Below are 27429 nucleotides of genomic sequence, written 5' to 3'. Positions count from 1 at the left end.
TTCCCCCCGGCATGGAGGGGAGCCGGCAGCCCCAGCGGGAGCCAAGCCCGCTCTGCAGCTCTCCCCGCTGCAGTGCCGCCAGGCCCGTCCCCAAAACCTCCGTGGATGGGGGGGACTGTGGAGGCAGCAGCAGCAAGGACAAGGCCACCGGGCTCGGGGACAGCAAGAGGGAGATGAAGAGGGGAGGTGCTGGCGCCTCCACCGGAGCGGGTCTGGGTGCCCCAGCTCAGGGGACAAAGCCCCCTTCTGGGTCCCCACTGTGCACCTATTATTTTCCTTCACAAATCTGGTGATCAAGAAAAAGAATATATCTGCTTTTATAAATTTTTAAAAGTAATCCTAGCCTAATCAATGGCAATGAGAGCTTTCCCCAGGTTTCCTAGAAGAAAGGCATTTGTAGACGGACCTGAGCCATCGTGCAGAGAGAAGCAGCAGCGCTCATCGGTTCACCTGAGACAACAACGGGCAGGACACGCAGGGCGGATGAAATGTAGTCATATAGCAACATATATATCTGCAGACACAGGCATGCACGCATGCACACACACACATACATATGCGCACATACATGTGTGTGTATATATATATATATGTATACACACACACACATATACACATACACGCTCCTAGCAATTCAGTTAGATTAATTTGCTTTGGCTATTCCATTATTTTACTGTAGTCCTTGTGTAGTACTTAAAGATTCAGGTTAAGCGTTCTGCATTAGATACACAAACAATGCTTCTTTACCTCCACATGGGTGTTGTGAGACTTTAATTAATGTTTGTAAAGTGCTTTCAGATCCCCAGAAGAAAGGCACTATAGAAGTGTGAAGTCTGATTATTTCACAGCATACAAAAGTAGAGGTGAAAAGAAATATTCTCCTCCTTACACATAAAACTACTGATCTCAACTCCTGCATTTAAAAAAACCAAGATGTTAAGAAAGAAAAGAATTCTGACCATGAACCTACTTCAGGCTTCCCCTTTGCCTTTTTCATCTGATTTCTGGTTGAGTGAAATAATAAACTATTGTATTGCTGTAAACTCTTTGTAAGTAGATTTGACTAAGACAACAGAGTTCAGTGCCAGCAGCTACTCTGATCATTCTTTTAAATGGAAATTTACCGTCTGCTGCATCACATGGAAAAAATATAGAACTATTTTTCACAGCTTGTTCACTGAACAGATTATTGGAGGGAAGAAAAAATAAAAAGGCTTCATTTTCTACAGATCCCAAATCTCAGCATAGAAAGTCTTGGCAATTTCCTTTTGAGAGGAGACAGATTTCACTTTCACATTGATTTAACAATGAGAAGTGTGTCCAAAATGAGGGCCTGATTCTGAACGTTTAAATGGTTAGCCATGGTTGATTCAATAGCTTATCTATGGGAGCAAAATTACTCACATCCATAAGTCTATGTAGGATCTGGTCCTAATATAGAACCAGTTCTTGATGTCATAAAATCTTTTTTAACAGCATCTTGTGTTACATTTAATTTATTTCACATGGCCTCATAAAATAAGATAAAAGCTTGTAAGTCTAAAAGTCATATAAAGAGGATGGAAAAAAAAGTCCTACCATGTATTCGTGTTTATTAAGTATTATCTTCATGCAACTTACAGAGTTTTAACTCCAGAATTTCCAAATTTTTTCTAATCCTAATAGTCAGCAAGAGCTGTCAGTGCATAATATAAACAGATTACAACACGCACACTTTTTGGAGAAGAAAGTCTTTCCCAAAGCTCTCTCCCAGGCAGATCCTCCCTTCCAGCTCGTGCTAGCAGCATAGAGCCTTACAAAGGCACCCTGCCAGCTTACCTCTCCCCCAGGCAGGGCACGGGCAGGCAGCATCCCTGCCCTGCCTGGTACCTGGGCAGTACAGCTGTATGGGCTAACCTTCGAATTTAGCCCAGGAAGCACTAGGTTGACAGGCACAAGAAATACCGGCTTGTGTCAAACATGGTTTAATCTGACGGTAGCCTAAAGAGTGCACGAGCAACTCCCCAATTCACCTATTCTTAAATATAGAGAAAGGCTCCAAATAGAAAAGTCTGTAGCAGAAAAAACATGTTCAGAGCCAAAGAAGCCCTCACCCTTCTTTAAATGGAGGTTATGGAGTGCCTCCCCTCTACTTCTGCTTAGGTCCAAGGAGGGGAAGGAAAGGACTGCAGCCACGTACCCCAGGATATAGGGCGAGCTCACCTGCAGCCAGGGGGACTTGGCCAGGAGGTCCCAGGAGGCATGCATGGCAGCCTCTGGGGTGTGAGAAGGAAAGTAGGTCCATGGGTGTAGCTTGGCACCCACAAATTCCCCATGGAAAAGGGGCTCCTTTTCCAATCTTTGAGGGACGACATTTCTGGATGCTGGGAGGTAAGTGGATTCAGAGATGCAAGTCAGAAGGTGAATCTTGGTCTGCCTTTAGGGCTCCCAAAGGTGTGTGCGCTTCTAGGCGGTGGGGTGCTCCTCCAAGGTTGGTGGCAGGGCGACCAAATGCCAAATTGGGCAACTTCCTATTCACAGTATGGGTCCTTTACTTGTGCAAATGTATAATAGAAATCATTATAAAAGTGCCTTCAGCATCTCAAAGCATGTCAGCGACCTCAGAGGGCTACTGGTATGAGTACTTGTTTGCCAACAAGAAAAAAAATTGTAGAAATAAAAAAAAAAAAAAAAAGGTTCCCTGGTTCTGATGCCCAGGAATGGGCATCATAACAAGCTAAGGGAATGTTACATTAAAAAAAAAACAAAAACAAAACCAAAAAAACTGTTGCCCTTTTTTCAGCTAACATTTCCTTAGTTTATCAATCAGTGCTAACCATTAGCATAACAAAATGATGAGGTCTTACCTGCTGCTGCTGCTAGTAAAATGGTTTCGCTACCAGAAGGCCATCACAGACTGGCACTGTTTTAGGAACCAGCAGCAGACCCATCGCCTTTCCTCTGGGAAGCACAAGCCAGAGGCAGACCCAGGGGTAACGCGATAAGCAAACACTGCGCATCCAGCCTAAGCCCTGGAAAAGAAAAGTTACTTTTGATGAAGTAAAAGGATTCCTGAGGACAACTTTCAGTAAAGACAAACTTTAACCACAATCTGACACGACAGTCAATAAAAAGCTTCAAGATAATTGCACGTACCTCTTTGGTAGGCAGTGGTCTAACCCAGGCAGAGATGCTTTTAGAACATGGCTGTTCTCACCAGCCCTTGATATTTTTCTTGCGATCCAGGCAACATCCACATTGAAAAACCTACGCCACAGCTGTCAGGGCTTCTCTCCAGCAGATAATTAAATTCCAACTCTATTGCCATTGTGACAAGTGAGCTCAAGTTTAGTGATACCATCCCTGCCAACCGAAAAAGAATGAGAGCCATCAGCTGCATAGTCGTTAATCGCGTTGCTGAAAGAAGAGGTGCCTGCAGTACTTACCGGCATCCTCCCAGGGTAGGTGTTCAGCCTCCAGGAGATATCTGACAATAACATGAGTACGTCTCAAGGGATGATTGCGTTTGGATCAGTGTGCTTACGCAGGAAGGCCTGGCAAAAGTGGAGCAAGTCAACAAGTTTAAAGGACTTTCAAGATCTCTTCCAAATCAGAGAAAAGCAAGGCTTAGCTTGGGCGGTCACACAGTAGGGTTTTGCTAAATGCAAAAGATGAAGCCATTGGCATTTTCTCCAATGGATTGCCCTCTCAAGTTGCTCTTTTAAGTAAAGAGTTTATTTTTTTCCTCTCCATTTGACTACAATGTGCACATCCCATATTTTTGCAAATATGTCTATTTTCCTTAGAATATAGCTTTTAAACTGAGCTCATCCATCAAAAATCAGACTGCACATTAGCCAGGACCTATTTAACTCCCTAAGAACTGCTTTTTCATAGCTATCTTTCTTCATATGTAAATCTGTTATTTCTAGGCTAGTTATTGGACTATCCAATTTTATGTACAGCTAGAGGAAAACTGTGGGTTTTTTTCTCACAAGAGAAGAATACTGCGTCACTGCTAGCATCCCAGAGAGACTCCCCCCGTTAATAAAGGGTGACCAGGTCTCACGTTTAAGAACCGCACAAGCCGTATCTGTTCCCTTGCTTTGCCTGTTGCTCAAGCGTTTAAAGCTAGCGTTCCTGCTGCAGCAGCTCCGTGGAGGCCGCCGTGGAGATCGCGGTTGCAGAGGCGTACATCTGCCTCCGACAAGCTGTGCCAGCCGAAGGACAGCTCAGACCCCACACAGCCTCCAAGCTCGCACCCGGTACACAGGAGGAGGTATATATGGCCTCCGGGGAAGCACTCCAGGAGCCTACTGCTAAGCCAACAGCCAGAAAATGTAGCACGCTTGAGCAGGAAATTAAACCTGACTCTCCCATCGCCTCAACAAATGGCTCAACCAGCCTGCTATAAAGTCAGTCTCTCGGAAGGCTCTCCATCCCCTCTTAAAACCAAACACCAGCACACACTTTCTGAATCAAACCTGACTGCCCCACTCCATGAGACATCAGCATCGGCAGCTGGGTGGGGAGGTCTGAGGCCTGACAGCCTCTAAATGCTGGGTCAGAGACTTAAAATTGTGGCTAAATACGTTGGCCCCTTGCTAGATCTCACCCTAGGCTCCCAAAGGCTGCGTTTATTCATCACCCTATGTGCTTTGCTTGCAGCATTGGCTTCCCTGCTTGTCAACACGCCGATTTCTGAATTCTCAGTGCAAAGGAAGCCTTTCATGGTTTGGCATCCTCTTATATGTTTATGCTTCTCGAGATATATTCTCTAGCCAAGTCTTTAAGTTCTTACATTAGTCCCCAAGCCCAGACATCAATCTGTTGCTGATCAGGTCTTTTCACATCATGCTGCTTTTATCTGGAATGCTGTTTTTGATGCTTCCAGGGAAGCTCTGGCTGATGTTTTTAAGAATGTTGTTAATTTTTTTTTCCTTTTTGTTTAAAATGACACTTGAGCACAGCTATTTCTTTTAACCTTTTGGTTTTACTGTAAGACTTTAGCAAGAAATTTGCCTTATAAATGCTATTATAGCGGGGAGGTCCTGATTTGCATCTTTGTCCTTGGATAGTGTAGAGGCAGCACAGGGGTCACAAACAGAGAGAGATTGAATTTTTTTCCCCCCTTTTATAGTCTACAATAAAAAGTTTCTTTAAAGGGGAAGAAAAGAGAGGCACATGCTTAATATTGAAGAAAAGCCTGCTTGTGCTTGATACATTGGAGAAACAGTTCAAGAACACTTCATCTTCCTGCAACTATTTCGCGCACTTCTGCCAAGGTTAGGGAAACCTTGGGTTAGCTGCTGTCTGAATACCACAGGCTGGTATCAGTCTGAACAAGTTCAGCTGACTGCTTAGAAGATTTTTGTCTTTATTCTTCCCCCTGTTGTCTCCCTACTTTGGCAAATAGAAATCGCCTTCGTCTTTGGGGGAGGCCTCAGCCTGAAAGCGCCCAACAAAGAGAATTCCCTGAGAGATGCTGGCTGGGGGTCAAGGTCCTCCCATTGAGTCCCCCAACTCGGGGGTGGTGCTGGTGATCAGCCAGCTGTCGCGAAAACGAGACTGTGTAGATCAGCGTGGTGTGGGACCAGGTGGGTCAGAAAACACAACAGCATAGTCTGATAAATGACTGAAAAATTAGACCAACAACAACGAAAAAAAAAGCAAGAAAGATCCACCACCCCCTCATACGTAAACTCCCATTTTTCCACAACAGTGGAGAAATAAACAAAGTGGCAGAAAGCAAAATCATCAGGCAAGTATGACAAAATTTACCTCATTTTTCATTTGACTTTAAATGAAAAACACTGCTGACTAAAACAATCCTTGGATGTCAATAGTTCTTGCACACAGCTCCTCTGATGTACAAACCAGAAGAGGAGCAGCGCTGGGATAGAGAACAGACCGGCCGGGGGATCCCTGCTCTGAACAGCTGCGGGACACCCAGGCCAGCACAACCACAAACGAGGGATGCAGTCCTGCCCCCCTGCCCGTTTCAGATTGCCCCTTGCTCCGGGAACCAGCCCAGTTGCTATCCTTTTGCACTGCTTTATGTCTAAGGTATAAGGTGTATGGTATAAGGTCTAGGTCAACACAGGGACTGAAAACAGTGTTTTGTCTCTAATGTATTGGATGATGAACCAGAGCCAAAAATTGAAGTATCAGTTTAAATTTAAACTTTTTAATTTTTTTTTTTTTTTTTTAAACTGACAAATACGTCTGGAGTGCCTCATGCAGGAATGGCTTGGGTCAGATCATTACATCATGGAGTGTAAGCTCAAATGGGCTCTGACAGAGTTGCAACTGTTCTTATCACCATGGAGCTGCCCCAGCATTTGTGCGGAGACAACAATACTCTCCTGAACTCATTCTGTGTATCTTATAGTGAGAGCCACCTGGGTAAACCTGACCTGCTGGTTCATGGAAAATAAGACAAAAATACAGCAAATTCCTCCTCTAATGGTTTTCTTCTTTGTAATAAGGATCACGCTAATCACCGCTTTCTCTCATGGGACCATGGTCTGGGCCTAATTGTAAGAGCTGCAGTCATTTAGAGATGGGAAACGGAGAACACGGGGATGGGGAAGAGCTTGAGCGCTTCAGCAGATAAAGGAGAGCAACTCCTTCTTCTGCATGCTCCCTTGGGGAAACTGCTGAAGACACATTACCATGGCTACCTACCTCCGCAGACAACTCTCTTTTCAGATATTTTGTGGCAGCAGAAGGGACCCCAGTGAAGGCTTTCTTCTTCTTCTCTCTTCCATGAGGAGATGTCAGCGGTGGTTCCCGCTGGCCAGCCTACATCCTGCCCGCGATGCCTGCACCCACCAGCCCCTCCAAAATCCTCTGTGGCCCTGGGGCTGCCCGTGCACAGCACCAGGGCGCCATGCCTCTGCTCCCGGGGAGCTGCTCTCCACTGCTCTATCCAAACCCTGGAGATGTGCTACCAAAAACACAACCTTGAGGGGCTCTCAGGGAAAGGACCTGGGCCCTGCTGCGCTGGGGGAAAGCTCAGAGGCGGGAAGCAGCGGGAGAAGAACTGGAGGAACGGGGGAAGAGCACAGGTTTATTGGGGAGGAGGCGTCTGGAGGGAGCGGGGTGCACTTCATGATTGTCAAGTCTATTTTATGATACCTCTTTATTTCCTTTCTGAACAACTGTGGTTCGAAATACCCTAACTGGCAGTAATGAAGTTAATGACTAGTAACTGGCAACTACGCGGGCAGCTGGCCAGGGCAGCGAGGGACACAGAGAGCTGAGGAGCCACGGCGGTGCTCCTCGCCTTGCCCACCACAGGGTGCACCCCATGCCGTGTGGCGAGCGGCTTTGCCCAAACGCCCCCTTTGCTAGGCAGCAGCGGGGCCGAAACGGGGGCTGGCCGCCAACAGTTGCAGTCACCCCACAGCCCCATCCCGGGGCTCCCCACCTGCAAACAGCGGCACTGGGTTCCTCACGACACTGCCGAACTCCTCTGCAAACAGCGTTCGTAAATACCCGCTGCGTCCCCCAAAGGCGGCGGGTCGGGGCACGGGAGGAGAGCTCGGCTGCACGCCTCCGCCGGGTCTGCCCGGCAGCCCCAGCCCCGCTGCAGTCACGCTCCATCCCACGAGCCAAGCGACTTCATTAAACACCTACTCATTTAAGGATTACTCCGACGTTGCGCATTTCTAGGTCAATTATTGACTTGAATCGTGTTAAAGTTTAACATAAATATGCGACTATATCACCTGCACATATATTACGATAATTATATGGTTACAAAATTCTTTTAAAATACTAGGGAAACTAGCTACTAGTGGAAAATAAAGGTTCACAGACTGCTCTGAAGCCCATACAAAGAAATATAAAGATTCCCATTATCTTTATATCAGCTTCACAAGGAATAATCAATTTAGATTAGTAAACACACCTACAAATTAATTACTCTGCACTTAAAATCTTTGCTTCCTAAAAACGTTTTGTCTAACCTTAGCAGAGAGGAAAGAAGGGGGGGTAGAGGGTGAGCAGAGAAAGGAAAGGCATCATATCATAAGCAGCTTATGAAGCTACGAACATGAGAATAATCTTTTTAAGAAAAAGAAAAAAAAAAAAAGCACTGCTAACTTTTTCACATTGTAGCAAACTTTTCAATTAGGATTTCTTCCTGACTATTTAAATATGCTTAAAGTAATGATTTTCTGTAATTTGTCTTTTTCCTTTGGAAACATACCGTGCTATTGTCAGCTTTAAAAAAGAAGCAATTTTCTGACTTTTGAGATTGAGCAGGTCATGGAAAAATTACTACTGTGGGAACCTATAATTAAATAGAAAATGCAGCTGCACTTATAAAAAACTAAAATTAAGTTTATTCTATTAATACTTGATTCTAGAATGGTATTTGACTCTTCAGCACAGGTCCTAGCTGAAACTGTACCTCACCTGCAGAACATCACTAGCTGCACAGCTACTTGCAAAAGCATATCTGAAATAACATGTACAAACCTATTGCCAATTATTTGCTGTTCATCTGAATTAGATTCAGTATAGCATGATAGTCGTTTACACATGTAGTCCCTTTCTTTCCTCTTTTCCTAGTATTGGCACTACATCTTTGGGTGTTGGTGTTTTTTTAAGGAACTCGATTAAAATAAATCTACGTAAAATCAGTACTGTTTATTATAAATTTAACTAGAAAAAAGTACAGAAAGGGGCTTTTGAACAAAATTGTGTCGTACATCTGAATTGAATAAAGATCTCTTCCCAGCATTTTAGTCATGAAATGGAGACAAGATTCTACACAACAGCATGATATAAAACCAGGCTTCATGTATATAGAAAGAAAATTTATCATATTTCCTGACTGAATGTTTGCACAGTCCCAGATACAGGCTCTGAATTACATTCTAAATGAAAATATTGAAAAAAAATTTTTGTGACCCACAATAGATTTTAAAACACCTAAAATAAAAAAGATTAACAAAAGCCTCACCAAGAAAATAAAGTACAGACATGTGACTAACAATTCATGAGACTTGTTCTGATGTCTGATGACAAAAAATACCTGCACAGAAATCTTAAAAGAACTATATAAAATTAGAAGAAGGCCAAATCAGTCTAAAATACCGGTATTAATTTTATTTAATAATAGTAATAAAAACAGCATTTTTAAAATAATTGCATTTAGGATGACCACCTTTCACGATTTTCTAGGATAATAATAGGTGAGATTCCACAACCTGTCCTTATTGCACGATATTATAGAAATTATTAAATACAATTGTACTTTTGTATACTGTACAATAATTTGTAAAACTATATTTCCTTTAAACCTCCACTAATTCACTAAGTTTCAGGGTTGGTTTTTTCTTTTAATAAATAGGAAGGAAATCTTCCATCTTCTATTCATCTATCATTTCCACATATCCAGCTTTCTGTGCTATTATAAAGATCATAACCAAACCCATACAGTTTATATAAATGTCTATACCCTATTTAAAACATATAAGAAGCTGAAATGCTTTCTTCATATGCAAACCCAACTTCACTATTTTCTATACACTTACATATTATATCTAATACAGCTAGCCACAACTACTGTGAGAATGAAAACAGCATATCAGAAATGGTAAAAAAAAAAAAAAAAAAAAAGATTTGTGAAGAAACATTATACACAACCCGGGAAAGATTTTTTTTCCCCTTTCAGAAACGACTTGTGAGCTACAGTGTCGTCGCAGAGAAAGCCCACAAAACCTATATCGTCGTGTACACTGCTTGATTAAGACGCCCAGAAGTGATCCTAAGAACCAGCAGTATAATTATTTCGATCTCACATCTACGGCTTGCTTTCTCTCAGCTGCCTGTTTGGTCAGTGGCGTGATTTTTTTTTCGTTTCATGCCGTGGAGCTGGATTTCTATTTTCCAGCTGCATATATTCCACGGAGGAAAGGAAAACTGATCCATGAAGTTCCTATTTGCATAAAGCACAGAAACATCTGTCACAAGATTCTTGTTGGTGGATTGAAGCATCAGGAGATACTGCCATTGATCATCTGCCCTTAATAATACTGAATTCTTTTTTCTGTCGATAGGAGCTCTGAGCAAGGGTGTTTAAGGAGGCAGAAAAAAGAGAGGATTTGATCAGAGAAGACATATTCTTACTATTACTTGAAATGAGTGATCGGTTACGTGATGCTGTCTCACACAAACGCTCAGAAATGAGCTCTGCCCCAGGATCAGCAAACCCCCTGTTCCATCTGATATCAGTTCTTTGCAAATACAGATCTTATAAAGGTATACGACAATTTGATCGGCATCCTGCAGTTGCCTACAATGCACAGCAGCCTTTTTTTGTTAAACTTAACACGATGAATGATCTGTGGTAGCAGGGCTAACATTAGAAAGTGCTCAATCTGCAGTGCTGTTTTGAGTTTTGATTTCAGTTTAGGGAATCAAATAAAAAATCTTGAGGAAGACTTATCTGTGTCTCAGATCAGGAAAATTTTAATTCCCTTTCTGTATGTATATATAATGCACGTCTATAATCATAAATATCAGGTGGAGCAGCCAATCCATTCATACAGAATACATAAATAGAATAGAAACTCAGTGAAATACAATAGCAACTATTTAAAAAACAGGATGACTATGTTAGGTCAAGTGTTATTTCTAAAATCACTAAAGTACTTTTGGTAGCATGCAAGATTCATATTCCTGCATTACATTTTGGTTTTTTTTATTACGGACCATTTTTAAAATTCGCTAGCTCTGTTGATATAATTGTACAAACAGATTTTAGGCTGGCCTCCTCTCTCACACCACCGAGAGTCAGAAATCAGTCTAACCTACAGTGTGCAGTGCAAGCAAAGTGCTCTTCTCAGCTCGTGTGTGTTGTGGAGTTTAACAGCCAAACTGAGAGGAAAATAAAGTTTCTTCACGTTTACTGTCTACTTATGTCAGAAATAGCACGAAGGGGATCGATACAGCACTATTCTCTCTGTTTTCTGCCAACAGCTCCAAGATAGCCGGCTTCCTAAGCTAGGGCAGCAGAGATTAATATCACATTAGTAACATCTCATTCATCATTGTCATTGTGAAACAAAAAGGCTTCAAACATTTCTTATTCGTAGCTGATCTCTGTAATATGCATGCATGCTTTCCCCCCCCCCCTCTCCTTCACACATTCACAGACACCTCGATTCAACCATAAATGTCTGGGTGCAGGAAATACCTGCTCGGGAGCGCAGCACAACGGGGCCACGAGTCCAGCCAGGGTCACAGCATATTGTGAAACAAACACTTGTAAAAATAATAATAAAAAAAAAAACCTGCAGCGGGAGTGATCTTTGCTCCCATACATATATTTGTATAAAAAGTTTCTCTGGCAGTGGTTCACCAGCAGGCAGTAATCAGCTAAGATACTTCTTTGTAATTTTTCTGTTTCATAAATAATACAGGAGTTTACTAACAGGAAGTTTGTGGGAAGCAACAGTAAACAGTCTAGCAATCCATCTGTTATTGCGGAATGTAAGAAAGCTGAATCAGGTTCTCTGCAAGTGGACTATTTTCGTTGTTTGTGCTAGCAAAGATGTGTGGGAAACGGGCATTTAGAGTCATTATTAACATGAACTCTTGCAGACCTCCTTTCTCCCTCGCCTTGCGGAAGGGGATGGCTGGGTGAGATTTCAGCAAGAAGCCCAAGTGCTTCGGTGGCTACAGGGCGGCTTGTAATAAACCTGAGCAAAAAAGACAAGGCAGTTGTATCAGATGTGAAATATTCAGGTGACGGTTACAAAGAGACTTTTGCTTCCTCGAAATCAATCTCAGAAAGAATGACTTCTAAATTAAAACACACACAAACTCCTGTTAGCACCTTCCTCAGCATCAAGATATTTACCAGCAAGAAATGGAAGGGTTGGAGGGACCTGGAGTGGGAGGAAAGGAAACAAGGAAAAATAAGGTAGCGATGGAGGTTGTACTGACAGGCTTTCTGTGCCAGCACAAGTAGAGAGTCAAGCAAGGGTGAAAAAAAAAGCTAGTATCTTTCCCGAAGACAGGCTGTTCTGCTGGCATTCGTCCACCCTTGATATGTTGCTTATGAATAGAAGGCTAGAAAGAGAGCGGGGGCAGGCGTGTAAATTAGTCACTACTACTACAAAAGCAAGGTTTCTTTGCCAGCAGCAACGCAGCGTCTCACCTCAAAGATTAACTTGTAGCCGTGAAAGCGTGCGTCCAAGATAAAAAGTTGTGCTGTCAAACAAATGAGAGTCAGAAGCCTAAGTATAGGATTATATCCTGTGCTAACTAGGAATAATTTCATTTTAACAAGTGAACAAATTCTGCTTATTCACAAGATGTCTGAATATTACGCATAGCACTTGGTTTAGAAGAGACAGAAAACCTCTGGCCGAAACAAAACCTACCAAAAAGATGTAGGAAGTTGTCAAGAAACAAAAACGTCAAATTACTGGGCACGATATCAGCTAATTGTCGTGCATTTAATACACTGCGGGCAGTAGTGCAAAACTGCCCTGCAGCAAGAACAATTTTCAATCGGATACGCTTAAGGTCAGAGTTTTAATCTTCGCGAAGCCTTTTCGATGGCAATCTATCGTGTTTTGGCTACGGCCGAGCCCTCGCGTGTCGGCAGCCCGACCATGAGGCCGGCACACGCCGGAGCACAGAGGTGACGGGCTTGTGAGGCCGGGGGGCCACCGGCCCGGGAGCGGGGGAGCCGCCGAGCCCGTCCCGTCGGGGGGCCGCCGCCTGCGCCTGCCGCGGCTGCCACCTCCTGGCCTCCCTCTTGCAGCCAGCGCCCGCCCGCCCGCCCGCCGGGAAGCAGGCCCCGCGCGGGGGTAACGCCGCTCCCGGGGAGAGGGGCTCGGACGCGGGTGTCGGGTGCGGGGTGCGACCGGGGCGGCGCAGGCTCACCCCCGCCGGCCGTAGCGCCGGGAAGCGGCGGGGCAGCCGCAGGCGCACCCCGCCGTCACCTGCCCCAGCCCCACCGCCTCGCCCCGCCGCGCCCCGGCCAGCACGGCCCAGGCGCTACCGCTCTCCCGAAGAAGGGTCTCGCTAGCAAAACGGCAACGCTTTTTTCCGCAGGGGCAGGAGGGCCGCGGCGGCCGCCTGCCGCGCCCGGAGGGTGAGGGACACCCCCGGAAAGCTGGGCTTCTGGCTGAGGGGTTTGCTCCCCGAAACAGGCACGGTGCGAGCAGCTGAGCCCGCGGGTCGGAGTTATGGGGGCGCCAGGGCGGAGCGCACGGCAGAGGCCAGAAACCTGGCGGCCTGAGGGCTCCGAGGGCCGCGGGAGCGCCTCGCACCCCCACCGCCACCGCCTCCCCGCGGCCCCGGGCCCGGCCGCGGCCCGCCCGAGCGCCCGGCCCGCCGCGCTCCCGCAGGGCTTTGGTGCCCCCTGGCGGCCGGCCCCGCGCACCGCGGCCGTTACCCGCGGGCCGGGCGGCCGTTACCCGCGGGCCGGGCGGCCGTTACCCGCGCTGTCCAGGCGGCGCTGCCTCCCCAGCGAGCGGGCGGCGAGAGGCCCGCTGCCCGCCGCTGCCCCGCCGCGGGGCAGCCCGTCCTGGCCAGCACGCTTTACCAAAGAAAGGATGAACTACCCGAACGCCTGCAGCCACCCGCTGGGCCACTGATACTCGTACAACACCGAGAAACTCAGCAGAGCAGCCCTCACATACAAGCTGTTCAGTCTCTCCAGGTTTACCTCAGTTTGGGTAAGAAAAATCAGGACAGTAAGTGACGTTTTCAAGGTTTCACTGTCTGCGTAATACTATTGGCGTACTCACATTGGCAAGCATATTTTTACCAGACAACACTGCACCATTGCCACTGCAGCAGATACTGACAATTTCGTTATTATTCCTAATTACATTACCTAATAACTGTGCGGTATAGTTAAGGATTCAACATCATCTACGCCAATTACACCTGGACAAGGGGCAGAGCTGCCAAAACCAAAAAGGACTAAGCTTTTGATGATTTTCACTCAAACTGGTGGAAAAGCCTTTTTTTGAAACATCACTATCTGAATCTATGATGTCAATGACTGCACAGGGCCCGTCCTTTCCTCACATAAACCCACCAGAAGTGAATCAAACAGACAGCGCTGCCACTCCACTGCAGGTTTCCCATGTGAGCACCCAGTGAGCTTGGATCGCTGGCACGGGCAGCAGAAGTGAAACTGGGGTTTAATAAAGCTGTAGCATTACTTCCCATGACTGTCTCCAGCTGTAGAAACATGTAAACATGAAACATGGAAATGGCACTGGAAACACTGAGTCTTTATAGCCTTTTTTTTTTTTTTTTTTTTTTTTGAGCCAGGTCTACGACAAAAAACATTGCACGGTAAGAATTGGTGCTGTTTTGTTACAATTTTTTGTCCTGCTTGCATTTCACTCATTTGCTTAGAGTAGAGCTTGGGGGTATTCTCTTTATTTCTGCATCAGGATGGGGTTGATTTCAGCACTCACCAGTGTACCAGCACAGCCCAGGTACAAGAGCGAGGTAGCTGTGGTGGTCTGGGGCTCCACCTAGGCACACACAGCCTCTCTGCAGGAGCAGCTCCCTTGAACACTGCACATGCTGATGCGCATAGTTCTTCTGTTTCTCTAGTCAAAATGAGTCACAGCAAGCTCAGGAATCCAGTGTTCTCTGTTGCAAGAAACTGCCATGATGAAGGGTCTTGATGGTACTTCTCCTGGGTATCCACCAATATGCATGCTTCTGCAACCCTGGCTTTTCTGCTCCGGGTACCCAGCAAAACCCCATCAAGCAAGTGTTTGATGTTATGGACATTTGTGTGCCACGGGAATGATAAATGAGAATTAATGGCAGGTCGGCAAAATGGTCCTGACAACCGACTGGTCTGGACATAAAGCCTTCCTCTCTGGGAAGAGTATGACAAATGAACTTATTATTTGTGCACTGAACAAAATCCCTTCCACAGGGAGCCCAAGTCACTTTAACACTTTGTGAGTTTATCATAGCACGTCAACAGATCAGATGCAAGACTCCACTCAGCTTCACTGCTACAACCTAACCAGGTCCCTAAAAACCAGAGATCAAACACCCCAACACAAACCCTCTGAGCTGTGATCCCTGCCGCATCTGTGAGGTACCACCAGTGTCTCCTCTGCACAGGTTGCCATCACCGGAGGGATCTGAGCTGTTATGGCCTTCCCACTGACTGCGGTTTGGAGGCAGGCTCCCTGTCACTCATTCACTCTGGACCAGCCTTGCCAGACATCTTGGCTCCAGTCTGCCAACAGAAGAGTCTAGCACTGGGTGCAACCTGTGCCGTTACATATCTGGATTTCCTGCCAGAGGGCTACCAGAAGTGTTCTCCAGTGGATCCAAGAGATCAAAACAGATCCGGCAGATCTCCTTTTTCCCAAGGGTCTAAGTGAGAAAGTGACATCTCCAAAAGCATGCCCTACCGCCACCTCCAAAATGCGGAGTCCTTGGTTCACACTGGCTGCAATGAGGTGTAATTACACGAAGGCTCACACTGTAGCAGTTGGTAGGGACCGCCTCAGATTCTGACCACTTTTAGTGAGCCTTCCTTAACAACCCTGTTGGGTCTTTCCCTAGGCCTCACCTCCAGGTAGCAAAAATAAGACTACTTCATGTCCCCCTTCTCGAGCTGCTTCCCTGTAAAAGTCTCTGCTCAGATAGGTTTATGCCCCTGTGGTGAGCTCTCAGGATGCCTCTTTTCTGCCTCTCACACCTTCCATAGCAGTTGGTGCTCCTCTCAGCTATGATCCCTGCAGCACCTGAAAGCAGGGACTTTCCACAGGGGCCAGAAGCTGTATTCAGAGCTTTGATGGAGCCTGCGAGAGCTGGGTACCTCTCCTTAGGCGTTCAGAAGACACAAATGGAGCAGATTTGATTCCTTGAGGCGAGGTCAGTCTTCTATCATAATTACAGGTCTTCTATCATAATTACAGAAATGAATGGTCAAACTCCTCCTTGCCAGACTTTCTCCATCTAATGGAGCTACGCTACAGGAGACATCTTTTCCTACAGGGATGAAGTCTGTTTCAAAGTCCCGTTGCCCTAGTTGGATGAATCAATCTGTATTTTAAGCCGCTCCTGTTCCTTCTATTTGTCTTGTGTTTGGAGGTGAACTCATGCTGAAAATCACCAGCACCATTATGTTAGGCCATCAATTAAAAGTCATATGGACAGGGACCTTCGAAACTGATCCCAGACTGGAACCTTTGCCCAGATTTATTGAGCCATGATGCTAATTTATTTCCTCTTTACCAGGGGAAGTCCTGTCTCTATAGTTACCTTTTGTCTTCACTCCAGTTTTGTGCCCAGCTCAGTTACCTGATTCTGACCATTTTCTCTTGTCCTGTTCATGGTGACCAAAAACACTTTATCCATGGAAAAGTATTTCATATGTCTTTGAAGCTAGTGAGGCCAATTTAAAACACACACGCGTGCGCACACGCATGCTTGCATGCACGCATGCATACACACGCATGCGATTAAAATTCAGTCCAGGAAGAAAACTCGGTGAAGAGGGAAACACAAGTGTTGCTCATTGCTAGGAATCATGACACTGTGCAGCAGGTAGCAAAGCAAAGCCTTACCGTGAACACCCAGAAATACAGATGTTCAGAGGGTGTCAGCTGGAGGTTGGGAATCACACAGTTCTCCTTTATCTTGCATAACATAATTCTAGCCAACAGTGGGCAAAACTGGCCGTAGAAAGTCACAACATGGGGAGACGCAGAAAAATCTACCGTGCTCTACCAAACAGCCTGCAGGGTCGTTGAGAACTTTTCCCAGGAAGGGAGTTTCTCCCATTGTAATGGAAATTTGAGTTAATGGCAAGTAAATGATAAAGGAAGATTGTCTCCCTGGTCATGTCTTTGGAACAAATGCAGTGTCCTTGTTGGCCTGTGCCCTTGAAAAAAGGCATGCTGCTTTGCTCGGAGAGAAACTGATTTGCTGTCTTCAAATGAAGACGTGGGTAGTGTCTGAGCCCCAACATCTCTGACAACCTGAAACTCTCAGACATGTCAATAGAAATTGACAGTGCTTCGTGTGTTATTAGAGGTGCACAGAAGCCCACAGCACCAGGTCAGAAGACAACTGTTTGTTGCTTGACACCAGAGCCTCTTGCACCGAGCAGAGAATGAGCGAAATAAAGGAAACACAAATGCCTTTGTGCCTACAAAGGAAGATCTGGAGAATAGTGTCAGTGGATTGCAGGGTTAGGAGAGGACAAGTCTTGGTGAACTGTTTCAGGACCTTGGACTTTTGCATGATGTTCCCACTTCAAGGTGCTCTGTGGAGTGAAGCCGCACGCAGGAGCCTTACAAACTCCAAGAGGCTGCCCAAACCTGCCTACATGGCCAGATCTTGTCTGAAAGCCACATTAGCATAACACAGCTTGAATGATCCCAGCATGTACTTGCTCAAGCACAGTCCTGCTGCTCTCCATCTCTTTAGTCCCCTGGGGGAAAGCCAGGCAGTTTAGATTCTCTGTCTGATAATCTGCCTTCTTAGGTAAACCATGAATTCAAAGAATTGGAATGCTTAAAACAGAAATGTAACAAAAAGTTAGCTAAAATAGGTTAACTTCAAGATAAGTATCTGAAGATCAGTAGCAAAACAGAGACCAGCAAAACGGATTTTCCCAGGCACTGATCATTCGTGATTCCTAAAGGCACCAGGAAGTGCTTGATGCTCCTGTATCTCTTGTAAAATTTAGATCAGTACTGATTTAGAGGGTCCTAAGGTAGCCAGACCTTAATTCCACCCACTAACCCTCCAGCTCTTGGGAGCTTTCTGCTGTCACATGCCAAGGAGTATTAGCCCAAAGCATTTAAGTCCTCTGTGGCAGACAGCTTTTGGGAAGAGACTTACCAAAGCAAGGCCCCATGGCCCAGAGGTCACTCTTCCTCGCTTCACCCTTGTCTGCTCAGCTTGCTGTCGCATCCTCTCTGAGGTCAGCTCTTCCCCGCCAGCTTTGCCCAAATCTCTTTGCTAGAGATTTAAAATCACTGGAAATTTTTAAGACATCCAAGACAAACAGTCACAGAAAAAGAAACTGGGAAGGGCAAACTATTGGCATACTTGCTGACAGAAACTACGTTTTCTTCAGAAGGAGAAATATGTTGCTTCCAGTTTGGTTACTCACAGAAAGCGCTGCTGGGATACACCAGAAATACATACCTACACATACTTTACTCTCAAATAATGACAAATATAACTAGCACCAGAGATGCTGAGCACTGATGTGTTGGTGGTATAGCTCTAAAATAGGAAAAATAACGTTGTAAATCCAAGGCATCTATGTAGGTGACGTATATGCATAGAGCTTAGTGCTTAAAGAAAGCCATCATGTTTTATTAGTGACAAACAAATGGGCACATTGCTAAAGAAGCAGCTTAGGTCATGAAGGTAGTATCTCTATGTGTGGTCTTTATAATGAAGTTAAAGCAGGACAGGGTTAAGGACCTGCAATATGCTTGCCTGGAACGTGCACATCTACCATCTACATGGAATATAGTCACCAAAACCTGTCTGTTCTGAAATAAAGAAATAATTACCTGGAAAACTGAAACACAGTAGCAATAATTTTAAATGTTAACCTAAGCAACATTTAAAATTAATTTTGTTTTAAAGTGTTCTGACATTTTCAATACAATAGTTCCATACAGAGCCTCAGAGTAAAAAAAAAAATAAATTTTTGCCAGATCTTCCCAGCTCTGCGTTCTACCAAAGGCCACCATGAGGTCAGTCTTTGTGATGTTCTCCCTGGAGATTTTTGTCTGCCCTAGCTCTCTGGATATGTTTTTCTGTCTTTGGTCAGTTTTTCTTCCCAGCCTCTCTCATTACATGCAATAATACATCTTCTCTTTCAGTTTGGGGCTATTGTGTAATGTTCCCCAAGTCACATCTCGGAACTAGAGTGCTCAGCTTTCTTCTTATGCCCTTTTTTTTTTTTCCCCTTGTTTTGAAAATATCTCCATCTGTCTGGAGTTGCAGACATGTTTACCAATAGTTCTGTTCTTTCTTGAAACATTTCTGGTTTCCCTCTATTTCACATCTTCTCCACCTACGTGATAGCAGCAACACCTGTATTTCTGAGGGCTGCCCCACTGCAGCCCCTTTTGGTATGTTCTCAGTTCTTACCTCTGCTACTCCCAAACTTCGGTGAAGTACCACATACCGGTTGCTGGAGATGCGGTGCTCCTGCAGGTAACACTGCATGTCTTTGTAAAACTAAACGTGTCAATAAAAGCACCTACGCTGACCACGAAAGAACAGCAAACATCGTATTCTGGCACATGAGAAATGGGTCCTCAGTCTTCCCTGCTCTCCTACCCTGAGACATGAGCTGCTTCATCAAGGCCCTGCAAGGTGCAACGTGCAGACCGTTGCTGGGTTCCGTCTCATCCGTCTCATCTAGCTTCAGGTGGCTGCAGCGCAGGCAAGTCCGTCCAAATCGGCCACCCACGCTGGGTTCCTCTCTGCCAGGGAGGGGTGTATCCGAGTCATCTCAGCCTTGGCACGCACGCTTGTGAAGGCCGAGGACTCCGGGTGTGCGTAAGTGTCTCGGTCACCTGTGGCAGGAGGGCGGGTGCCTGCAGCACAGGCATCACCTCTGTGGGCCCGTGGGAAGCCAAGCCTGCCTCTGCCTCTGCCTCGGTGTGGCACCCGGGCTGGGCGCGTCCGGGCCCCGCCTCACCAGCCCCAAAGCACCTTCCCGTGCTGAGGCGGGAAGGAGGCGTGGGACGCAGCACGGCAGCTCGCCGCCGTGTGGCCCAGGACCCGCGGTGGGGCGGCTGCCGCCCGACCCCCACGCCGCGGGGCCGAGGCGCGGACCCCCGCCCCGCCGCCGGGCCGCTGCCGCCGCGCGCCGCCAGGGGGCAGGCGAGGCCCGCGGCCGGCCCGCCGCCGCCGCCGCCGGGCGGCTGCCTGCCAGCACCCCCTGCAGCGCCCGAGCTGCCTTTGAAGGGCCGCTGCCCCTTCTCACCTGGGAGTGACACCTCCAGTCACACGGGGAGACGTGCTGCGGGGGACGGGCAAGCGACCAGGGGAAGTACGGGGCGCCTCCTCCTCAGAATGAGCGCTTTAGGGCACGCAGGAAAAAAATGAACAGAGAAAAATGAGTGGAGAAGCAGTTGTGCTACAGGTACAAATAAGAGGAGGGACGCACATTGTGATGAACCAAAGCTCTGCTAAGGCACCTGTAGTATGCCTCTTGCAGAATCCAGTAGCAAGGCTAGGCATGTATTCTGCAGAACAGAAAGGCAGCAACCAGCACGAGCGAGGCTGAAATGACCACACCTCAACTACATGTTTCAGGATTTCAACCAAAACGTAGATTTAAGATGATGCCATTCTTCATGTAAATCCCACGAAATCCTTGAAAATTCCTGCATTTTCAAGGGACTGATTGAAAAAATTTCTCCTAAGAGGACTGCAAGTTTTAAACAAATCAGCTTCATTACTTGCAATCCAAAACCCTCCTTTTTAGTATATAGGTGGAATCTAAGTATAGATTTTCTCAATGCTGCAACATAAAAAATGCACAGAAGAATTGTTCCTGATTTCAACATTAAAGCTTTATTCATTCCAGGACTTGGCAATAATGTATAAACCTCAAGTCAATAGCTATAAGTGAACCGCACATTTTTCTCACAGTACATTTAATTAAGCTCTCAAAGGTTTTAATTTTAAAATACTTTTTTAAAAATTTTATGTTCTCCTGTTTCTTTCATAATATAGATGGGAAGAATTCTTTGCATGGTCCAATGGGAATATCTACAAGAAAGCATTAGAAACTGCATTTGTAAGCTCTTTCCCAGCCCAGTTACCAAATGAATTTCCTTCACTGGTGCTCAACCAGCTGCAAAGCCTGAAAAGTGTGTAACTGCATTTTCAGCATGAAAACTGTCATCGATATGGATTTAAAAGTTGTGCATGTGTAAAAATAATAAAGTTCAGTGATGATTTGAGGCAACCTAGACAAGGGAAACTAGACAAGAAAGAATCCAGCAGCTCATCAAGCCCCCTAACAATCTCACTAAGTAACTGTTTCCAAGGCTCAGTCACGCTACCGAGAACAGAGGCAACAAGTATACATGGCATACTCTGTTTAGTCCTGTAATCAGGCAGACAATCAGACAACGGTTACACCAGTCTTTTATGCACAGCACATTTTTCTTCCCCGGGGAGCTCCTCAGCAGAGGGCACTGAAGCTGCCGCTGCTCCCTCTTTAGAGCCTTCGGGACCCAGGCTGAAGACAGGGCAAGCGAGAGAAGCCCACCACGGGCGTAACACAAGCACAACGTTCCTCAACGGGAAACTGCTCCAGTCGGGAGATTTCAAAACAGTCACAAACACCCACTACTTTCTTTAGGCTGTATTTTCCCAAGGTCATCATAATCGGTGTTTTGCCTATTAGATTGAAATTTCTTGAGAAAATATATACTTTGCAAAAGGCCAAGTTAGCTGTTATTGTTACAGTGACATACAGTGTCATTTACAAGCTCTAATTATTTTGGAATAATTTTTCTGTCAGTGAAAAGCAGCCAGAATGCATGGAATTTGGCTCCACTAATAAAAGTAAGAAACATTTGCTTTATGTTCCACTTCCTAGGCTGGGGGTGGGGGCGGGGAGGGAAGGTCATTTTGAAAAGGTCAAAAATTACAGGGGGAAAAGGTAGGCTTAAATCCCCAAAATGCAGCAGGTTTAGCTCTGTCCCTTTTAATCGCCTGGATCGTAGGAGCTTGGCTGACACCAAATTAAGGAAAACTGAAACCAGCTGGTGTAGTTGCAGAAGTTTTCTATACAGAGCTTTCAAAGCAGCACTGACACACTTGAAGAGAGGTAAAACATAGTTGTGTAAGGAAAGCACCAACATACTGCAACCTGTAAGTGAGAAGTTTCAAAGCACTGAGATCTTTGATGGCTGCGTGATACCAGTAACTGGCAAACACAACGTACAGTGAAAACACATTCCTTTCTCCATTAAATTGTCCTTGGACTTTCTCACTCTCTTCTGTTCCCCTCTCCACCAGCAGGAGTCCCACAGACATTAGGGCACAGGAAGAACTGGTAACAGACTTACAAATACATGGTAGGTTGTTTTTCTAATCGGAGTTAATGAAAAGTCTTCACTGCAAGACATCATAAAGCTATTTCAGAGATATTCCTCTATCAATAGCAAGTTGGCCCTGTTTAATGGAAGCTTGGAAAGTACACTGTCAACTTAAATTTGTACCCACATAAAAAAAACATTTAGAAACCCATAAAACTAGTAGGAATGTTTACACAATTTAAAAACATTCCAGCAAGGACTGGAGCTATTAAACAAATCAGCAGTCCCTGAGTGTTTGAAGCCCAAACATTGAAACACTAAGTGTCCAGGAGTATAATTTGCCTTCAAACACTTCTTTTAAAAAAAAGATGCTCTTTATTGTCAAGAAAAGTTCCAGTGAAAAAAGGTAGGGACAAAGGAATCTCATGAGTGAGCACCGAGTGTGGTATAGACAGAAGGTCACCGGTTTGCAGGGCTAGATCCTAAGCGGGAGTGGTGCTGGTTGTCATGTCAACTGAGGACTGTGATTACGATTCATAAATTTGCAGTAGCCCTTTTAAGGGCACTTTAGGCCTTCAGGATATGGATCTGGCAAAGAATCATGACTCCAGTGAAGTCAATAGCAAAAATTCTTCAGTGCACACAAAGCAACCCTGCTTCTTCCATTTCAAAGACTGCCTGTACTCATATACAGATACTCTACTAAATTGCTTGCATAGTACAGCCAAAATATGGTCTAATAGGTGATGAATACTTCTCCTTTTTTGGCAAAGCCCCTTTTGAGGAGCATAGCAACTCAAAACTGGCCCATGTCATCTCACAAACAGTGCATCCCCTTCCTAAATGACACCACTAAGTATCACTAGCTGCAGGCCACCAAATCCCTCCACACAGGGCTGAAGATGAGGTGCTCCTTTGGAAAGTCTCTCTCGCACAGTGTCCCTTTTTTCCTAATGAAGGCAGCAGGAAGGCTTCCTTCCTACTGGCCAGCCCACTGGAGCCTGAAAGTCATCCCAGATCCTTTTTTCAGCCCTACTGCAGAATTAGCTTTTTTTACAGGGAAAATGTGATACCAGTTCCATTAATGATTCACTAATCAGAAGAGAATACACCTCAGCTTCTCTTAGTGTTGTTACTAGATTTATGAATTAGGGCCTTTAGAAACTTGATTATCTGTGTTGCCACTTCAGTCAGAAACCAAGATTTTACACCAGAATGTCAAGAGAGAGAACACGAGTGTGTCATCTTTAGAGGTGCTTTCATCTGTCATAATCACAATCTGCTTAGCAGAAATTTTCTTTATCATGTCTCCCATAACAGTGCAATCCAGAAGGAATGGAGAGAACCACACTGTGTCCATTGCTGTTACCAGCTCACATCAATGCAGTTACCAGATGTAATGATCTATTTTCTGGCTCTTCACAGCTGTATTCTTCAGGTGACAGCGTTCCCATCCGGTTGAATTCGATAAATACATGTGTAGTATGAATGACTCTCAGGTTTAGGTGTGGAAAATTCTTTGCATTTGCCTCCTGAGAAAAAGGAGGATGAAAACATGAGAAACACAATTAACTTATTGTCTGAGGATACTCTTTACTGAGTTCCCTTCACTCCCCTTTCTCTGAGTCCAAGAGTTAATATGTTTATGTTGAAGAGAGCATGATATAGCAGCTCCTTGTCTTTCTGTCCCTGTATGCCCTATTAAACTGCCCCTCCTGTTCCACTTCACCACATAGAGGAAGAGCATCAGCACAAACGTGAAGGTGCCCTGTAGTAATTTACAATTATAAGTGCCAGTGTATATGGAATAATAAATACCATATATTGGTCTGATTAATGCATGCTTGTCATATTCATTTATTTTCCTAAAGGCCTGTGTGGGGCTCACGCAGGGCCGCAGTACTTGTGGGTACTTAAGAGTAGCTCCAGAAGAGCCAGCATTTGAAAACTGTACTTGGGATGGATGTGCAGGCCACAGGAGTGCACCTAGTTCTAAAACCATGGCAGAGATTGCAAAACACCATGAATTTACCACACAAACCAAAATGTTCTCCTCCTCATGGGAATTCCAGAGCATACCTCCAGCCTGAAAGTTTCATGGGGGACCCATCCTGGTTGTACGTGACTTTTCCCAAGAAGTAAATTCTTTCCTCTTTGGAAGCATCTTTCATACCCTTAAAAAAGAAAAGTGGGGAAGGATGGCATTTCCACCATTCCAGAGAGAAAACCCATGACAACAGCCCCAGTGGCTGTTGCAGCCCCAGTCACAAGTCTCAGGACTGTGATTGGGCACGCAAGCAAGAGGAACCAGCAGTCTAACTAAAAAGGACCAAAAAAGGAGCCTTTCAAAGTGACTCGCTACAAAGGATAAAAAAAGGAACTTGCATAGATAGCTAAGTTCTTTGGAGCACTCATGATCTCCTCTGTCTGCAACTCTGCTTTGGAAATGTAAGCCAGCATCACAGCGTGTGGGTAGATGACTCTGGATGGTTTTCTCATGACATATCCCTGCAATCCATCCATGGCTCAGCAGTTTTCTTGGTCATTATCCCACTGAAACAAGACACAACAGGGAACACTGAACCATGTTCCAGATAGTGAGATCCAGACCTTATGCAAACTGGTCTTGTGGCATAGAAATCCCAAGATTTCAAGGCCACCAACAAAACAGGGGAAAGACAGACTGTTTGGTAAGCAGGTCTTGTCTGTGTTTTGATGTGGGGGACACAAATCAGATTAAACACGTTCCTGTGCTGTTTAAGACAGTTATGGAGCAGTGCTAGAAATGCTGCTCAACGTCCACATAAGAACCTCCATCATGGATATATTTGACAGCAGATTATCAACATGGGGATTTTTTCTACGTAATTTTGCTCCTTAGTGGAGACACAGCCAAATAGGGTGAGTCTACAGCTCTTTAACACTACATACAGGTTATCTCAGATCTCCCCCACATCTGGTGAGCATAACCTCCTCTACCTTTCTGACATGGGATCTCCAGGTGCAAGTACAGCCACGTGGAGCCCACCGCCTTGCAGGTATGAATGGAGACAAAGCAGCTGTTACAATTCCAGACCTGAGTTCAGCTCAAGTCTTCACTCAAGCCTGCTCCATCTGCCTTCGCAGCAAAGATGATGCATGCATTTGTGGGTAACTCAAATGCATACCAAACCTATACATCTTATGCAATGTGAATGCAATCATAGAATCGTTAAGGTCAGAAAAGACCCTTAAGATCATCAAGTCCAACTGTTAACCTAGCACTGACAAGTCCACCACTAAACCATGTCCTCGAGCACCATGTCTACCCTTCTTTTAAATACCTCCAGGGATGGGGACTCAACCACTTCCCTGGGCAGCCTGTGCCAGTGCCTGACTACCCTTTCGGTGAAGAAACTTTTTCTAATATCCAACCTAAACCTCCCCTGGTGCAGCTTGAGGCCGTTTCCTCTCGTCCTATCGCTTGTTACTTGGGAGAAGAGACCGACCCCCACCTCGCTACAACCTCCTTTCAGGTCATTGTAGAGAGCAATAAGGTCTCCCCTCAGCCTCCTCTTCTCCAGACTAAACAACCCCAGCTCCCTCAGCTGCTCCTCATAAGACTTGTGCTCCAGACCCTTCACCAGCTTCGTTGCCCCCCTCTGGACACACTCCAGCACCTCGATGTCCTTCTTGTAGTGAGGGGCCCCAAACTGAACACAGTACTCGAGGTGCAGCCTCACCAGTGCCGAGTACAGGGGCACTATCACCTCCCTGGTCCTGCTGGCCACACTATTCCCAATACAAGCCAGGATGCTGTTGGCTTTCTTGGCCACCTGAGCACACTGCTAGCTCATATTCAGATGGCTGTCAACCAACACCCCCAGGTCCTTTTCCACCAGGCAGCTCTCCAGCCACTCCTCCCCTAGCCTGTAGCGTTGCATGGGGTTGTTGTGACCCAAGTGCAGGACCTGGCACTGAGCCTTGTTCAGCCTCATGCAGTTGGCCCCGGCCCATCGATCCAGCCTGTCCAGGTCCCTCTGCAGGGCCTTCCTACCCTCCAGCAGATCAACACTTCCACCCAACCTGGTGTCGTCTGCGAACTTACTGAGGGTGCAACTCAATCCCCTCGTCCAGATCATCAATGAAGATATTGAACAGGACCGGCCCCAACACTGAGCCCTGGGGAACACCACTCGTGACTGGCCGCCAACGGGATTTGACTCCATTCACCACCACTCTCCGGGCTCGGCCGTCCTGCCAGTTTTTAACCCAGCGCAGAGTGCACTTATCCAAGCCACGAGCCGCCAGCTTCTCCAGGAGAATGCTGTGGGAGTCAGTGTCAAAGGCCTTACTAAAGTCCAAATAGACAACATCCACAGCCTTCCCCTCATCCACTAAACAGGCCTGTGCAAAAGCTAATATTAGCTATGTCTCAACTACTCAATACTTTAATAATAATCCATTTTAAAAGCACTGTTTTCATTTAAACATGCAATATAAATAAAACACCAGCTAATGTTACTAAAAGACAAAAATGTGATTTCTGTAAGTTCAAAAATCTCAAGCACTTAAAAGCCATAAAATGCATGCCTAAAGACATCAGTTCTCACAAAACCCCACATTTTTTAAAGCTATAAAAAGCACATATTTCATCACAACAGTAATGGTATTTGCACACAATTTTATCAAAACTCAACACTACATACTTTCTTTGCTGTGAAACACAAGCAAACTCTTTCTCAAGAAGCAGCAATTATCAGGACTTTCTGAAAAAGCATTGGTCAGAGGTGCCATGGTTTAACCCCAGTTGGCAACTAAGCCCCACACAGCTGCTCACTCACTCCACCCGGTGGGATGGGGGAGAGAATTGGAAGAGTAAAAGCGAGAAAACTTGTGGGTTGAGATAAAGACAGTTCAACAGGTAAAGCAAAATCTGTGTGCGCAAGCAAAGCAAAACAAGGAATTCATCCACTACTTCCCATTGGCAGGCAGGTGTTCAGCCATCCCCAGGAAAGCAGGGCTCCATCACACATAATAGTTACGTGGGAAGACAAACACCATCACTCCAAATGTCCCCCCGTTCCTTCTCCTTCCCCCCAGCTTTATATGCTGAGCATGACATCATATGGTCTGGAATATCCCTTTGGTCAGTTGGAGTCAGCTATCCCAGCTGTGTCCCCTCCCAACTTCTTGTGCACCCCCAGCCTGCTCGCTGGTGGGGTGGGGTGAGCAGCAGAAAAGGCCTTGACTCTGTGTAAGCACTGCTCAGCAGTAACGAAAACATCCCTGTGTTATCAACGCTGTTTCCAGCACAAATCCAAAACATAGCCCCATACCAGCTACTACAAAGAAAATTAACTCTACCCCAGCCAAAACCAGCACAAGAGGATGTCAAATCTCTAAAAGC

This window comes from Platalea leucorodia (assembly GCF_965183815.1).
Source record: "Platalea leucorodia genome assembly, chromosome: 5".
Classification (NCBI taxonomy): Eukaryota; Metazoa; Chordata; class Aves; order Pelecaniformes; family Threskiornithidae; genus Platalea; species Platalea leucorodia.
The sequence above is the reverse complement of the archived record's forward strand: the minus strand, read 5'-3'. Positions refer to the sequence as shown.